The following is a 19,050-nucleotide window of genomic DNA, read 5'->3' as shown; positions in this document are numbered from 1 at the left end:
TCATGGATTTTGCCAAAACATCAATGATATTTTGGCAGAATCCATATCAAATCCTACTCGTGTCAAGTTTTTTTTTTTTTTGCAGAAAAACAAATTTATCTGTTTCTCTCTGCAAAAGTCATTTAAAACTCAGTCAAGATCCCACCTTAAAGCATTTCACATTATTTGTAAGAGCAGATGGACCTGCTTAGAGAGGAGTTTATTAGTGAGCAACCATGTTTATTTTCATTGTGTCCAGCTTAACACTGCTCTGGAAATAGGAGCCATCTGCCTCTCAGTAGAATTTATTGCAATATGTTCCATTTATTTACCACCAGGTTCTGAGTTAACTCAGATGGAACTTGGAAAAATCTCATACTGCAACTGCTTTAGCCCATACTCCTTATGGATGACTAATGGATTCAATACTCTGTGGGGTATTTCCAAAATAAATAAGTGAGAATGGATTGTTGAGTATGTATGCTTGACAATAATGGCCTATCTCTTTGTAATAATGGATACAATCCATTCTTTCATATGCTTTTCTCCTCAAATTCTGCAATAGCTCTTACGGTCTGCTCTTCTCACTGCTCATGTTTTTTTAATAATGCTTCCACACACATAAGGCCACAAGGCCTACAGTAAATAAATGCTGTGTGTTGGCTGGGAGTCAAGAGTAAAGTAGTCAACTGATATTCTTCTTAAACAGTTGGAGGGTGGTAGTATTTGGGAAATATTTAATCGGAAAGGGTGTTCCACAGAGCTGAGGTTGATCAGTGAGTCAACAGTTCAACTGTAAAAGGATGTTAGCCAGCTGTATTCTATATGTTTAGCAGAAATGGGGGGGAGGAGGAAGAGTATGTAAGAAAGGAGTTGTCAATCAACTCATTTCTTACAGACTGCACCGAGAAGTTTAGAGGAGTCTTAAGTGCACCCCAAATGTGAGAGCAGTATTTGAAGGCTGGACAGATTTCAGATTTCTATAGAGTAAGCAACTGAGCAGGTGAGAAGTGATGTCTTCAGTGAAAAAGTATGCAAATTTTCTGGAATATGAAGATGCCATAGAACTGATGTGATTATGCCAGGAAAGACCAGAAGCAAGAGTTCAAGAAGACAGATCTGGTCTTGACTGTTAATTTGAGCATTATCAAAAATAAGTGTAGATTTATTTTAGAAATACTGAATATGACTAGTGTGAAGATCAGTGCTATGAGTACTTCCTCATCATCAAATTTCTGACATTTAGCCTCAAGGGGTGTATAGGATATGATAGTACTACATGAAAAATTTACATCATTACTAACTTCCTATTATTATCATTACAATTTTCTTCCAAATCAGTCTATTACCTGTCAAGGCTCTAACATTTTCAGATCTTATATTTCTATCTTCTAAGACACTTTTTACCATATCAATCCACCTATATCTTGGTCTTCCTCTGGGTACTTTTCCTGCCAACCTGGCAGAGAACACTTGTTTTGCTAATTTTTCCTCTCCCATTCTGTTTAAGTGACCATACCACCCAAGATTAACTCTGCTAACGCATTCCTGGATGCTAACAATGTCAAGTTCATACCTAATAATCTCATTTTTAATATGATACTGCCACTGATACCATCTGTTCATGCCCCTAATCTTTCTCAGGACTCTCATATCTGCAGTCTCTAGTCTTTGGTCAAGTGTTTTACTTCTAATCCAGCTCTCAGATCCATAAGTTAAAACTGGTTTGAACACTGTATGGTATACAGCTAATTTAGTGTTTTGACTAATTTCTCTCTTATTTTATATAAATTTATTCAGTTGACTTCCCAGCATACCAGCTTTGTTGATCCCATTGTCTATTTCCATATTTAATTTACCATTGTCACCAAAAATCGTGCCTAAGTAGCTGAAATGTTTTACTTGTTCTATAGGTTCTCCATTCACAATGCAGTTGATATTTTCAATGCTTCTGCCTATTTCCATTGTCTTTGACTTGTTATTGCTTACCTTCATACCATATCTATTACAACAGTTATTCAATTTAGTAAAGGAATCTTGCAGACTTGTAGCGGATTTATTTAGAAGTATAACATCATCCGCATAAAGCAAAGCGCTGACATTAACATCTCCAATTTTGATATCAGATTTAATACCATTTATCTTCATAATGTGATCCATATAGATAATGAATAACAGAGGGGAGATAGGAAGAACTGGAATGTACATCCTTGTCTGACACCAGATTTAACATTAAACCACCTTCCTGTACTTCCTTCAATTCTAACTGCTGACTTACAACTCAAATAAAGACTAAGTATTGCTAGATATAATGCCCCACACCATACAACTGTAGCATTTTGAATAACTTCTCCCTTGGCACCTTGTCATATGCTTTTTCCAGATCCATAAAACTTAAATGCAGATCTCTGTTATATTCCCATGACTTCTCAACTATTTGTCGTAAAGTGAAAATCTGATCCTGACAGCCTCTATTTGGCCTGAATCCAGCTTGTTCTTCACCAAGCTTCTCTTCCACAATCCTTCTCAACCGTTTTCTCAAGTATACTGACATAAATCATACCAGGAATACTTAGTAGAGAAATACCTCTAATTCTCACATTCAGTTTTATTTCCCTTTTTATACAGTATATGGATACTATGAGAGTTCTACTCCAACCATCTGGAATTCGTCCCTCTGTCCAGGCCCTCTGAACTATACAGTGCAGCACTGTAAGACATGTATACCTCCATACTTGAGCATTTCTGGTCGAAATATCATCTACTCCGGCTGCCTTTCCACATTTCAGACTTTTGATGGCTTTTTCTACTTCAAGTATGGATATGTATTCCTAATTGCATGCCTGGTCAGTGTTTTTTTTATCACTGTGCTGTAATCACTGCTAGTTTCATTTAGTAATTTTTCAAAGTACTGTATTTGCCGGCGTATAAGACGCACCACCCTATAAGACGAACCCCCTTTTTTGTATACATTAGGAAAAAACTTTATCACTGAATATTTTAATGAATTTACAGTATTGCAAATATAAAGTAATAAGTAGATCTACTTTCAACAAATACCTAATACGCAATCACATGTAGCTTGCATGCAATATTGTAGCAATGCCGACGTTTTTCAGCCATAATTTTCCAAGAAATTTAGAGAAAATTTAACGGCAGAAATGTATCACCTTTCACAACAATCACGACAACAATTGGAAAGTTTAAAAGAAAGAACAGGAACACAGCTGTGATCATCGATGAGAGCGCATGCACATCCACTGAACTCTAAGTAACTGGAATGCTCTCGCACACCGTAAGGAAGCAAGAAAGAAATCACGTAACTCGGAACAGAGAAAATTTCCAGAAATGAAAGTAATAAAAAACTGAGTACCCAGCATATAAGATGCACCCTGTTTTTCAGACATGTTCAAAGAAAACAAGTGTGCCTTATACACCGGCAAATATGGTAATTACTCCATTCCTTGAATGGAGTAATTACCATATCAAGGATATCTTTTTCTCTAGTTCTCATGTCACCTTCATCATCTCTAATTCCTTTTACAGCACTCTTTCCTCTATTTCTGAGCTCCTTCAACAACTTCCAGAATATCTTGAGTACTTATCATAAAAATATTTTTCGAGCTCAATATGTTTGAGCACCGCATGGTTTATTGTATGAGTAGGATAAATGTAGAGTGTTATCATCAGCAAAACTATGAATAGGGTTTGAGGCCAGTGAGAGCAGATCATTTACATACACATATAAGAGAGCCCTACATTCAGAGGAAAATCACAACAGAGAACACCATCCACCATTACACATAGCAACACTAAATTGATTGAGAAGTCCTCAATGCCAGACCCTATCAGGAGCTCAGCCATATCTTTGAGCGATGCTGTAGTGCTATCATTTGGATGAGAGAGGTGAAAGCACAGATGGACAAAAGTTTATGCTCAACAGTTTTAATAAGGACAAGAAAGTATGACTCCCACTGGCATAGCTGGTGAGTGTTTACATTTAGCCCTAGCAAATGTCAGACAGCATTTTTAATTATGGTTTAGCAAGTACTGTGGGCTTCGATGTAGCTGTGAATTTTTTTTTATACTAATCACACATATAAGAGGTTGAAAGACTTATAAGCATGTCAGTGCCACGTGTGGGGTGTACATTGGGACTGAAATAGAAGTTTACTGATTTTTTTTTAAAGAATTACAGGTTATAATTGTTAGCAAATACTTCACAAGGAAGAGCGTTCCAGAGGACAGAGGTGAACAGAATAAGAGGAGGGAGGAGATGCAGATGCAGCGTGTTGGTAGTTGCACAGTAAAGGAACGTTGAGCAGATGCTGCACTTGTATTAACATGTGCAACAAAGAGTGGAAGAATGATGGTTGTCAGTTCAGCAGAGCAATGACCATTGAAATGCCTATAGAAGAGACAGTGCTTAAACAACACATCTAGGAGATAGAAGTGAATCAGTAAGAGAGGGATCATCTATGACCTAAATTATTCTCCTCTCATCAAGGATTCTTAGGGAAGTTTTAGGTTCCACCATCCCAAACATGTGAGCAGTATTCTAAGAATGGGTGCATTCAGGATTTGTATATAGTTAAGAGTTGGCTGGATGTAAAATAGCATCTTGAATGACAAAGAATGACTAGTTTTTTGGATGCTTAGGAAGTTAATGATGCGATGTGTTTATGCAGGAGAGACTAGAGGTAGACATTAGTCCAAGTAGAGAGAGATCTGATTTTATCTGGTGATTTGTGTATTACTGAACTGATAATAGGGGGTAAGTGTGCTGATATCTCTTTTGTGAGAGGAAAAGCAGATACAAAACTGTGTTTTGGTGGCAGTGAATGTGACAAGATAGTCTTTGTCCCATTGAAGAATAGTATGTGGATCAATGTTTAAGGCACTAATTGTTGATGATCTTGTACCAAGGATGTCAGAGTATTGCATAGTTTGTCAAATGAGTAGGATGAATGGAGAATACTATTGTCTACAAAGCTGTGGATGGGATTAGTGAGTGGTTGTAAGTAGGCCATTTACGTACAGGAGAAAGAGAATATGTGAAAAGACTGTGCCTCAAGGCTCTGTCTTTTGCATATGGTGGCAAAGCTCAAAGAGAGTGAGAACCATCTACCAGGACTTGCAGAAAATGACCAGAGAGAAAGCTGGCTACCCAATTACAGAATAGGCAGATAGGTCAAAGGATGGCAGTTTATTTAGCAGGTCTCAGTGCCAAACATGCTAAAACTCTGGAAATGACAAGAGTGATAACACAAATTTCTCCATAGCATGTGTCCAGTGGTGGGTGATGTAAGAAGCTACAAGGGCAGTTGTGGATCTTAAAGGGCAAAATCCATACTGGTGGTCACTGATTAACTGGTGGGCCTCTAATTAGTGGAGAAGTTGGCTATTAATTACTTTTTCTATTATTATGGAGAGGATATGAGTGATGGCAACTGAGAGATAGTTTGAGAGTAGACTTTTTTTTTGAATAGGTTGGATATATGATGCCTTCCATGCACTGGGTTAAGTACCAGCTATTGTATAATAGATTGTAAAGACGATGCAGGACAATTTTTAGCTCTGGAGAACAATGTGTGAGATCAACTGGAGAGATTCCACCAGGATCAAAAGATTTTTATGTCCAAGATATTTAGTAGTTTTCTTGTGTCTTTTTGTTGAAAAACTACAGGTGGTATACAGTGCTTGGATTCTGGTATGGTAGAAGGTGATTTTTCTTTGTCATCTGCAGGAGTTCAAGGAAAAGGATGATCCCAGGAGATCAGCTTTATCTTTGGAGGAAGTAACAGTGGTACCATCAGGATGAGAGAGGCAGAATAGCTGGCGAGCAGAAGCTGCATCCAATGGCCTTAGCAAGAAGAGGGCATGGCTTTCATTTGGATAGTAGGCACTTTTTTTGCTGTTGGCCTTTATAAAGTCTAATTTGGATTTACTGATGAATGTTTTGCATATGCTACTAGCTTTAGTATAGACAGAGTATGAAGCTGAAGATCTTGATGTGAGTCACCTACAATAAGCTGAATTTTTTTTTTTTTTTCCTCTACTGCTTTGATACACTTTCTGTTGAACCATGACTTGGAAAGCAGATAAAAGTTTTGGTTTGAATGAAGGCCTTCATGCCAGTGAGGACAATTTCTGTGACTTGTTTGGAGCAAATGTTAGGGTTGAATGAGTGGAAGAAATAGTCAGACCAAGAAAGAAGTAGAAGAAATGCCAGAGGTCATCCTAATTGGACAGTTGTAGTGCCAGAGGATGCAAGGTTAGGCATGGTTTGAGGAAGAGCATTCTCTGAGAGAAGACTTGTAGAAGACTGTGGTCTGAGTTGCCAAGAGAAGACATGACCTCTACAATGTATCTAGAAGGAGAATTGGTCAAAATGAGATGCAAAATATTTAGAGAATAAATACCAGGAATGAAGCTTTTTTTGGGGGGGGGACTGCCCCGACAGCTTCTGGAAAACCATGGCTTAGATATGTTAATCCAAGCCATGGGGATTTTTATAAGCTCCATTCCAACAAAACTTCTGTATTTCGATTTGAAGACCAAAAATAGTAGTTTCTGGAATTCAGAATCAAATACTATGGAAAGGAGAAGTAAAAGCCAAGGAGATCTTCCCACTTGGCATTACAACAATGCTAAACAAATTGCTGCATTTGTTCTTCCTGCTTCCCTCTGTAATTCAGCATCTATCTCTCTGGCAAGTCATGGTAAATGGTCTGCTCTCTTTCAGCTTCATCACCAATGCTGGCGTGCCTCAAAGCTCTGTCCTATCACCTACTCTCTTTCTCCTGTACATAAATGACCTACTCACAATAACCATTCACAGCTTTTCTGACAATAGTACTCTCCATTCATCCTACTCATTTCATGAACATGAAGTACTCTAACAACCCAGGCTATAAGATCATCTACAACTAATGCCTTAAACATTGATCTACACACTATCCTCCAATGGGGCAAGGATAACCATGTCATATCCAATGCCACCAAAACACAGTCTTACCTTTTCTCGTGCAAAACAGATCGCAGCTCACCTACCTTTAACCTCAGCAATACACAAATCACAAGACAGGATCAGATCTCTTTCCTTGGCCTAATGTTTACTTCCAGCCTTTCCAGACATGAACACATCACATCAATAGCCTCCTTAGCATTCAAGAAACTTGAATGCTAAGGAAGCTATAAGGAGAGTATTCTAAACAAATCCCACATTTAGAATACTGCTCACATGTTTGGGGTGGGGATGCCATCCAGATGCAAGTAGGCTCATAGATGATCCCTCTCTTAAAGATTCACTTCACAGTGTTTTCAGCACTGTGTTTATTCTACAAGTACTTCCATGATCCATGGTCACTGCTCCAATGAATTAACAGCCATTATTCCTCCACTTTCTGATGTACCTATTAATATAAGAGCTGCAACTACTCAGCACCCCTTTACTGTGCAACTGCAAATGCACCAAATCTACTTCTATTAATTCTCTTTTCATGTATCCTTCATTGTATTCAAAATCCTCAACAACCATCCAAGGCCTGATTCTTGAAAAAGTGTGACAACACAGTATAAGAAAAAAAACTCAGCATATCACAAGTAGCACAAGACCAAAATTCTAAAATAGCTACTCACTCTGCATATATCACAGCTTGCAACAGCTATAAAAGAAGACTTCAAAAGGACCAAATGCTGTAAAATTGCTTCCTGTCCAAACTTTGGTATCATAAGACAAGGCCAACTTACTGGCATCATTCTTCTCTTCCAGCATTGATGACTTGGGCAAAGTTCACCTCCCAAAACTTACTAAGAACCACTTACTCCATATCACCATTAGTCTTTCAGCAGAAAGAAATCTGAAGAATAACCTGAACATAAACAAGGCATCTGGCCCTGATGGAATTCCACCGATTGTAATAAAAATTTGTTCACACAACTAATCCCAATTCTGTATCACCTTTCAATCTATTCTACACAACTGACATTTACCCTACTGCATGGAAACAGGCCCACATTCAGCAGATTCCAAAGAAAGGGGATAAAAGTCAGCAAATAAATTACTGTCCAATTTCTCTCACTTCTGATCTTCACCATCCACCTCTAGACTGAAACCATGAAAAAACTTGAAGAAACTTGCATAGTCACTCTTGACATCTCAAAAGCATTTGATCAGATTTTGCACAGGGACCCACTAGCAAACCACCATTTTATGGGCTACCTTCCACTCTCTGCAAATGGATCTCCAACTTTCTCTCTGGCCACTATGAGTCATGGTGGATGATCTCCTCTCCTCAGATTTCCCTAACTATGCTGGAGTACCACAGGGTTCTGTACTCTCACCCACTCTCTTCATTCTGTATATAAATAACCTACTCTCATAAACTTCACATCCTATCTATAGTTTCACAGATGACAATACACTGTATTCCTTTTCATTTGACAAATCTTGTAGTGTCCAATTGTTCGAACTCTCAAGATCCACCAGGACTAATATCACAAACTCCAATCTCCTAGTTACACTTCCATGGGGCCAACAACTATGTACACTTCAATGCCCCAAAACTCAGCCCTGACTGATCTCTCACAAGAAAAACCCTACATCCCTTTCCCTAACCTTTAATAATAACCTGATATCCAAACACAATCAGATTTCCCTCTTTGGCCTGCTACATTTCTAAACTTTCCTGGCACAAACACATCTCAACCAAAACATCAACACATTAGCTGCCCAAAAGACTGTGTACTTTTCTGCTCAAGATGCTACTTCATATCTTTACAGCTGCTAACTCTACATACATCCAAATCTCCCCAATCATGAAATATTGCTCACATATTTGGGTTGGTGCACCAAAATCCACTCTAAGATTGCTCAACACTATCCAAAGGAGAGAAATCTGGTTAATTAATGATCCCTCTCTCTCACTTGGATCCACTTCAATTCCCCCCCCCCCCCCAGATATCCAGTTTCTGCCTTATGCTTATTCTACAGATACTTCCATGTGGACAATGCTCTATTAAACTGGCAAAGTAAACAGATTCCTCCTTTTTTTCTTACTCCTTGCCCACACAGCGCTAACATACTATATAGGTCTTGTGTGCACATATATATATATTATGTGTGTGTGTGTGTGTGTGTGTGCGCGCGCGTGCGTGCGTAACAGAAATCCCATCCATATATACACTGGTGCCTAAAAGCTAAGGATGAACTACTTTTTTTACCTATATATGAAAAATATTTTCATAACTACAGCCAAATGTGGACATAAATTTATTGCCAGCATAATAATAAATTATATTACACAAAAAATGTGTTATAAATTATTTATATATATAAATATATATACAAATTAAATTGCAATCCATTTCTGGCAAAATGTTACAAATTCCTAAGGATAAAGTTAAGGAATTAATATATAGTGCTTACAAAGAAACTATGCAGAGAGAAATTTCACTACGGAATATATCCACCCTAAACTACAATGCAGCTCTCACAATGTCATACTATGATTAGCACCAAGTGATTTAAAAGTTATTGAAGCAAACTGGCCCAAGGAGAATTTCGAGCAGCAATGTCTCCCTATTGCGTCCCAAACATGTTCTATGGGATTGAGATCTGGGAAGTGTGCTGGCCGCTCAATTTGATTAGTATCCTTGGTCTCCAGAAGTATCTCCACTGCTCGTGTACGATGTGGTGTGGCAGTTATCCATAAAAATGAATTCTTCACCCAGCACCGTGGAACAATTAAACATGATGTTGAAGAACTTTGTCGCAATATTTTCCCCAGTCAGAGTAGCTTTTTCAAGCACTTGTAGCTCAATGGATTCATCAAGCATAATGCCTCCTCACACCATGAACCTCAGCACCACTGTCTATCTCTTTCAAGAATATTCTCACAATCATAAGCAGTACCACTTTCACATCAGATGTGTCATCTAGAATCAGAGGAAAGACTAAAATGACTTATCGTTAAATGAGCTATGGATAAAGGGATGCAGACTGCATGCCTTCAGGTGTATATGTCTACTTGCCATATACATGACATATACATCTACTTTAGGTGTATATGTCTATGATGTTAAAGAACTTTGTCACAATATTTTCACCAGTCAGAGTCGCATTTTCAAGCACTTGTAGCTCAATGGATCCACTAAGCATAATGCCTCCTCACACCATGATCCCAGCACCACTGTCTATCTCTTTCAAGAATATTCTCACAATGGTAAGCAGTGCCACTTTCACATCAGATGTGTCATCTATAATCAGAGGAAAGACTAAAATGACTTATCATTAAATGAGCTATGGATAAAGGGACACAGACTGCATGCCTTCAGGTGTATATGTCTACTTGCCACAGACGTCTTGCTACAGTTTGTTGAGGTATTCGCATACCTGTGCTTGAATGAAGCTGACTTACCATGGTGCATCGATTATATTTTGCTGTTATAACCAAAAATCTGTCTTCATGCTCCATAGTAGAATGAGGGGGACCTCTTATCAAATGTCTGGAACACATTTCATTGCCTAGAGCCTGAATATAATGCTACGTGAGATTCCAAACTGTCTGACAATAACAGATTCTGAAACCTTCTTCAAGCTTTCTAATCATTCGTCTCCATGTGAAATCATCTAGATGATGTCTTTGAGACATTTCAAACACAATTCGCTTAGCACAATCTTTTGCCTTTTATCCTGTTGAGTGCTACCATAAGACCCCTTTGTGCACGATCTGAAAATCTGAACGTGTATCCATTTTCTACTTGAAATTATCAGTTATAAAATTGTCACATTATTCATCTGAATTTGAGGTTGTAATTTTTAGAAATAGTATTCATCCTTCGGTTTTAGACAACAGTGTATATATGTATAGTACACCCACACTTTCAAGAGCTTCACTTGGCACTTGCCAAGAATAATCGATTCATGCTGAAGGGGAGAAAGAAATGAAGGATGTACAAATTGGTCGCCAACATGCAAAATCACGTGCTTTATACATAAAATTTTCCAACTGTTATACAAGCAAAATAGTTACTACTTTAAAAACCACAATGATCATAAAAGAGAAGTTAATTTTCTGACGTGTAATAATAAATAACTCATCCCACAATACGGATTGATTACCCTATTATCGGAATGGATGCTCCTTCTGCTGACATGTGCAGAAGTGTCAAAGAGTCTAGGATCTGTGGGCGTACTATATGTATATATGGATGTTTTTTGTTTTATATATATATATATATATATGTATAAAACAGTAATCTCATCCATAAGAGGAAATAAGCTTGAGAAACCATGGTACTAGAACAGTTGTGAAAGTCACTCAGAGGATAAGTGGGATAAAATAGCAAAAATGCTGTATAAAGCATTGTTGTACAAAGCATAAAGACAATACACAAGAGTCATTTTAATTATCCGAATAAGATAAATCCATGTTGTCAAAACTAAGATTCACACTTAAACATTTCTAAATCTATACGTGATAAGAAAGATGATGACAGCACAAACAACGAGAGTAACCAACTGCAATGGAAGAATATTGATTGTCACAAATACAGATTTCTACAGAGTGAAACTTGATTAAAAGAGCTATTGAGAGAAACTGAAAAAATTAAATGGGATGTGATCAGATTACCAAAAGCATGAAAAAATAAAAATTAAGTGCCTGTTAAAATCAGCGGTTCTGATTCTAACAGGCACTTAATGATCACTTGGAAGGTCGTGAGCAGTTAAGCGCTCAGTATCTTTGGATCTATTAACTGTAATTCGAGGATTTATAATATTCATAATTTTATGATATGATACGTGATTCAATGATAACCATAATTTAAGTATTCTTGCCTATAAATTTCACATGTTCTACTAACCAGTTTGCCTGTTCTGAGGGATGAAAAACCTGAGTTTCTGGGAGAGAAAAAAACACCACCTCCATATGAGACACCAATTAATTCAATTCTAGCTGTAAAGTCCTAATAAAGGTTCGAGTCCTAGACAGGATTCAAACCCAGGTCTTTCCAACCAAAGGGCTTTGTCTATGCTGAGTGAGCTATGGAGCCTCTAAAATTATCACCAGTATCATATTCCTGATACCATCAAGAGGAGTACAGGATATACGATTCTCTCTGATAGCTCCACAGAAAAAGTTTACATTAACTTCATATAAATACACCAAAGTAGACTAAAAAAAAATAAAAAGTGTTTAAAAGTATAAATTGTGCATAAGATATTCAGTTGTTAACTGATGCCATAATTTTGGAAATAAGTTATTAAATAATTCTAAGCATCTCTTCAGTGATAGAATGGAGAAGGATAATGAAATACTGATTAATTACTTAGGCTTAAGAAACATGGTTACTATTAATGTAAACAGGAGGAAAATGAGACACATTATTAAAGTATTACATTGCATAACTGAATTGTTTCATGGAATGAAAAGTAAATAAACAATGCACTCCTTGAAATTAATGGTTCTGGGGATGGCACCAAATGTGTTCCTTATGGAACAAAAAAAAAAGATGCAAAAGATGCAAACAAGAAGCAGAACATCATGGAACTTATTTATGAAGTGATGGATAAATTTTCTGGATTGGTGGTAAATACACCAATGGCTGCTGAATCCAGGCAGGTATATAGACAGAGGAATGCCACCTGCAATAGGTTTTTGCATAGAGGTCTGATGACAGCTATTTGTCAAATGTTAAGAAACCTTTCATATATACACACACACAACACACATGCACTTTGCAAGAGGCAATGGTTGACTGTATACCAAGAGTACGAATAATAAATCAAGTAGGGTTTAAATGGATGAATAACACTATTAAGCTTGAGCTGCAAAAAAGAAACAATTGTGGAGGGAATTTAAGGAGAAAGGTGACTAGCAGGTGCAGGAACAGTATAAAGCTCAGGCCAGAAAGGTAACAAGGGTAGTAAGAAAAGCAAAAGCAGATTATGAAAGAATATTGGCCATGCAGGCCAAAGAGCATCCCAAACAGTTTTTTCAATATGCTGCAAGTAAAAGGAAAAATGTTCATGGCAGAATGATTTTAAAAAATGCTGAGGGTAGGGAGGTAACCAAATCAATCAATATAGTGGAATTATTGGGCAAGCACTTTGCAAGAGTATATCATCCAGGTGGTGACATTGCAGGAATGGAAGAACCAACAGCTTATACTGGAATTGTGATGAATGAAATAGAGGTAAATAGTCTATTACAGAACCTCAATGTCAATACATCTGTGGGATTGGATGGTATACCAGCTCGTTTCATATGTGAAGCGGCTAAAGAATTGTCAGTGCCCTTGACCATTTTTTTAATTTGAGCCTCGGGTCTGGGTCAGTCCCAAGGAGGTGGAAAGAGGGGGGAAAATAGTTCCGCTGCATAAAGGTGGTTCCAAGGCTGCTGTTGAAAATTACCTTGATACTCCAAGACCTTGATAACAGGAATCGTTATCAAGGTCTTGGAGAAAATAATCAAGAGGAAAATGCAAGATTAGATAGATGAAAATGGGATACTGTATCGGACAGCATGGTTTTGTGAAGGGTAGGTCATGCCTCAGTAACTTGTTAATGTATTATAACACAGTGACGGCTGAACTGGATAAGGTTAATGGGTTTACAGTGATTCTACTGGACCTTGCTAAGGCCTTTGACAGGGGATATCACGGAATTCTAATCAGTAAATTGCAGCATATGGGGATGGATATAGGGTTGGTGAGATGGATAGGAGAGTGGTTGACGGAGAGATATCAGAGAATGGTTTATTCAGGAGTAGAGTCCAAAAGACGGCCTGTGACTAGTGGTGTGCCACAATGATCTGTTCTTTGGACCACTGCTGTTTAATTTGTTCATTAATGATACAGGAAAGGATCTGAGAGGAACAGTTCATTTGACATCATCTACAATTGTGAATGCAGATGATGTCAAAATTTTGCAGGATGATTTGGATAGATTGGAGGTCTGGGATAAAGAGAATGGATGTCAATTTAATGTGGCAAAATGTAGGGTTATACATTTTGGGGTGAAAAGATTAGCAGCAGTTTACTACATTGGTGGAACTGTACTCCAGGAAACTGATGAGGCAAGAGATTTAGGAGTGTTGGTGGATAAAGAGTTAAAGTTTAGGGGCACATTGCAAAAGTGGCCAAATGAGCTCATCAAATCATTTGGTTGCTGAAGAATACTTTGACGAGCAGAGACAAGCATGTTATTGTTCCTCTGTATCGAGCCTTGATAAGATCCCATCTCAACTACTGTACTCAGATTTGGTCACCTAGGTTTCTTCTTGATGGGGAGGAGGTTGAGAGGATCCAGAGGCGAGTGACCAAGATGATAGCAGGTCTGTGGAATGAACCTTATGAGAACAGGTTAAAGATTTGGGGGTTGCAGAAATTGGTTGATAAGCGGAGGAGGGGAGATATGATTGAGACTTTCAAATTACCGAAGGATTTCTATAAAATTAATTCAGAAGATATTTTTGAGAACAGGGCTGGTGGTGGGAGGACTAGGGGACATCCATGGAAGCTGGGCAAGAGTGTGGTTAGTAAGGGTGTTAGAGCTGGGTTCTTTACTTTTAGAGTGCTGAATGAATGGAATAAGCTGCCAAAGTCTGTAGTGGGTGCTGTGACAGTGAATGAGTTTAAGGCAAGGTATGATAGATACTGTGTGAATGTCGAATAGTTGTGATGAACATGATTTGGGGCCTCCCTCGATGAGTCTAAGGATTCCCTTGAGTTGCTCGTAATAATAATAATAATAACACACTATTAACTGACAGAAGTATTTGGACACCCAGTTGTGGTGGTCCAAAAAAAAAGTGTTTTAATTACACTTCTAGTATCGAGTGGGACCTCTACTGGATTGAATGACAGCAACTACCCTTTGGGGCATGCTTTCAACCAATTTCTGATAAATCGACAGAAATATTCTTTCATTCCTCGTGCAAAACTAACTCCATTGCTGATGATGGCTGCTGAGGTCTCAAGTGAATTCAGCTTTTTAATTTGTCCCAAAGATGTTCAATGGGATTGAAGTTTGGATTCTGAGCCAGCCAATCCAACACTTCAACATTGTTTTGTGGAAATACAGTAATACAGTGCAGTATGGCAATGGAGCACTGTTGTATTTAAACACGCAAGGATCACTGCCAAAGTACTTCTATAGCGTCGGAAGCATGAAGTTGTCCAGGATACCATCAAACATCATGGTTTCGGGCACATCCACCAATGGACGAAGGTCTGTCCAACTGAAACACCCCCATACCATTAACGAGCCTCCACCAAACTTTACAGTTGGAATGATGGAGCCCTGCTGGAACCATTTCCTAGGTAATTGCCAGATCTAAACATGACTATCAAAGTGAAGCACTTGGAAATATGATTTGTTACTCCACAGAGCCCTTTTCCAATCATCTACAGTCTAGGAACATGAAAGACACCAGTCCAAACATCGTTTGGCATTATGATGGGAGAGAGGATGTGTGGCTTGTTTTCGGCAGCTCTGCCATGGTTACTTAAAGCATGTAACTTTCTGTGGATAGTTCTAGTGCTGACAGATGTCCCTGGAGCATTTTCCAGGCTGATTTAGAGGTCTGCTGCTGACGACATGCATGATGCTCGAACATTCTAAGACAGATCCCGTCAATCTCAGTCAGTGAGTATCAGTGGCCTCCCAGGGCATTTTCCTGCTGTGGTAGCATCATCAACTTTTCATCTATAAATGATATAAACAATGGTGGATTTTAGTATTCTGAGATGGGTAGCAATGTCACAGAAAGCCCACTGATGTGACAGCCAACTACCATTCTATGTTGGAAGTCTGTCAATTTAGCTGAATGTGGCCTTTTGACATTGAGTATAGTGCAAAACATGAGAACATTCCACCTTTATTACCAGACTTACACAAATATTACAAAACTACCTGAAAAAAGGAACATAAACAGCACATTAAATGTAATAACTATGGTACATATGGCCTTTCTGATCATGCCCTGAATACTCTACATAGAATTGACTGGAAAGGCACCTGTTGGTTATATCACACCAAAACGTGATATGAACATAAATTTAAGGAGGCCTGTGAAATTCTTTTCAACCACCCTAATCTTAATGATGGTCTAAAAATCCAAGAATATGGTCTAAAAATCCCACATAACCTTTTTGTCTAAGAGGTAATTATAAATAGGAGGGGGGGAAATCAGCTAACACCTTTTATTCCCTTACAGGGAGCAGGCGAGGCTGTTTTAGCCCTAATCTAACTTTTGGAGATTGAGTGGGCAGTTCAATCTCCACTGGTAGCCAATCAGAGATAGCTGACCCAAAACTATCACTAATTTAAGTGGCCTGCAGCTCAACAAGTGCAGCCATCTCGTGATCCCTAACATAATATTTTTAATGTCTCAAATAGGGTGGGTTCTATGGTCGATTTTCTTGAGTTTCCAGGAGAAAAAACCTGATTGCCCATGCCAGAGATCGATTAACTTGGGAACTGGTCAAAAAAGGCTTAGAAAATATCCCTCTAGTCAGAGACTAGAATCGAACTACGATGCTCTTTCTTTGGGCAGTTTAGCACTGAGCTACACAAGCAAAATAGGACTGTAAGTAATCAAGGAACTTAACCCTAATATAACAACACTCATGTTAAATTAGGACACCACTTTTGTGGAATAAAACTATCTATATGAATTTGTTCTCTGATGATGTTATAAATAGTATAAATAGAATATAGCTTTGATGTAGTTTTTTCCTCCACTAGAGGTCAGGCCAGTAGAATAACGGTTGATTAAATCATTGTCTCTTTGGCATCCTGTCTGAAATGTAATATAGCTTGTCTCTGTATAAAAACGTGTATACTCCAGATGATGACCTTAATATAAGGATCAAAACATTGGGAAATTAAAGTAATTAATTCTAACATGTGTATGTATATACATACATACATACATACACATACAAATACAAACACATTAGTGGAGTACTTTTAGAATATTTCATTTCCTACGTGATTAAAAATTAATTCCATTATTACAATATATATAAAGTAATAATCAATTTTCAACACAAGAATAATCAACAAGTCTAGCATAACCAGTTTTCATTGGATTCATGCTTTCATCTTATTTCAAACAAACTTTACCAAGACAAAAAAAATTCGGTTGACCCACATGAGATAGTTTGTTAGAATATCTTAGGCTGCTTGGATACTAAGGGCACTCGAGTCCATCGAGAAAGGAGGGTAAGAATCCCCTATCCCAAATTCCTAGGGGGCCCGTAATTTCTAATTTGGGGGCCTGCTAAGAGCTTTTTTCCCGACCACAGCGTTGGTTCTCGACACCCCTGGGGACATTTGATTTCATATCAAACAACTCGATACGATGTAATGTGTAACCAACTTTCTCTTTATACAAGTTTGCCTCGTGAAGATATTTCACTTGCAAACATCTGTTTATTCAAGCATAGGTAAACTACGGATGAAATCAATATAATATCATTCTCCTGTCAAGTAAAATGTGCATTGTCGATGAACGAGTTGAAAGCAAAACGTGACAAGTATTTTGCAAGTGACGGTTAGTATTAATGGTAGCGGACCTCTCACGATTAATCAGTCAAGGATTCCAGGAAAGTGTCAATATAATAATAATAATTTACATTCCTTCCCAACGAGTAAATTTGCTACTTACTAATATAACGAACGTAGACACAAAAAAGGGTCATCTGAAAAAGTTGCATCATCTGAATACAAGCGTGGTGTGTTCAGTCTCAAGTACTGTTTCTCAAGCATTCTGCTAAAGAAGCAATGTTTGGAGGATCTGAAAGGATCTTCACATTTGGCTAAACAATTATTCTATCTGCAAAGTTAACAGAAGTCTCAGTTACGAAGTATTCTGCAAAAAAAAAAACATGCCTACTTTTAATGGTAATGTGACTATCAAATTTACTGAAGAAAAGCAGTATGTATGTATGTGTGTATATATATATATATACACACTTTATATATATATATATATATATATAAAATTTGTACTGTATATATGTATGTATATGTATATATATATATATATATATATATATACAGTACAAATTTTTTAGCGAGCAACATATAAACAATTACACCACATCATACTGAACAGAGATGCAAAACATACATCTTTGATAATCTATATAACATAATACACGTACTTTTTTTTATATTTCACCTAGGCTAATTCATTCTTCTGGCACTTTTTACCCCTACCAATCTGTTTTATTTTACAGATATCTCATCACAGATAATGACTCATTATCAGATGACAACAAAGTATAACACGGCGGTTTAAAAACTTTCCGTGTGTGTTAAATTAATGCTTCCAGCAATGTTGCCAGTGTAGTCAGTAGTATCCCTACAGTCAGTGAATTCCCTCTCTTTCAGTTTATTTTTCCCCGATGTCGGAGAGAGAAGGGAAAGATAAAGAAAATTACTTAGTCTTCGTCATACATCATATATATATATATATATATATATATATATATATATATATATATATATATATATATATATATATATATATATATATATATATAAATTATCGAAATTAATTTTAAATTGTGATATGAAAATTTATGCTGCAAGAGATCCTTGCTTTGAATTATTATTCTCACAGAAAAAAGAGCCCGAAAGATTTCATTTGGCATCTGAACTATTAAATAAAAGAATAATAAGATATGAATATTTATTTTCCTAGCACAGTTTGCGTTCGTTTAATGAATGCAATACTACCGCAACTTTAATGCTGATGGCGTTTAAGTACGGTATGTATTGATGGCAAATGTTATTCGTTCTTATATAACTACGAAACAATAAAGGATATTTGTTATTATTCTTTCATTTAATAGTTCAGATGCCAAATGAAATCTTTCGGGCTCTTTTTTTCAGTACTTGAGAATAATAAGTTCAAAGCAAGGATCTCTTGCAGCATAAATTTTCTATATGAAGTCATTTTTTCTCATTTGATATTCCATGGTACTGAGAACAGGATTTTTGTCTTCATAGGATTTCTATCTGTCTTTTTCGAGAGCACAGCTAACAGCAAAAAA

At 37.3% G+C, this 19,050-nt stretch overlaps 1 protein-coding gene across 4 annotated transcripts in view; it reads right to left on the bottom strand.

Moving 5' to 3' along the window:
- The window catches only part of LOC150097705 (zinc finger FYVE domain-containing protein 1-like), a 184,496-nt gene extending 166,189 nt beyond the window's left edge, over positions 1–18,307 (bottom strand). For 3 of the 4 annotated variants that reach the window (XM_090407405.1, XM_090407407.1, XM_090407408.1), the window contains exon 1: positions 18,157–18,307. The gene's annotated coding sequence lies outside the window, so the exon portion shown is untranslated. Of the gene's footprint in view, positions 1–17,657; positions 17,740–18,156 lie in introns of those variants that run through there. The other variant, XM_090407406.1, reaches the window with a different exon arrangement.
- Between the last annotated feature and the right edge of the window lie 743 nt (positions 18,308–19,050).

Source organism: Typopeltis vanoorti, chromosome 17 (genome assembly GCF_054136105.1).
Source record: "Typopeltis vanoorti isolate ZY-2024b chromosome 17, IOZ_Tvanoo_1.0, whole genome shotgun sequence".
Lineage (NCBI taxonomy): Eukaryota > Metazoa > Arthropoda > Arachnida > Uropygi > Thelyphonidae > Typopeltis > Typopeltis vanoorti.
The sequence above is the reverse complement of the archived record's forward strand: the minus strand, read 5'-3'. Positions and strand labels throughout refer to the sequence as shown.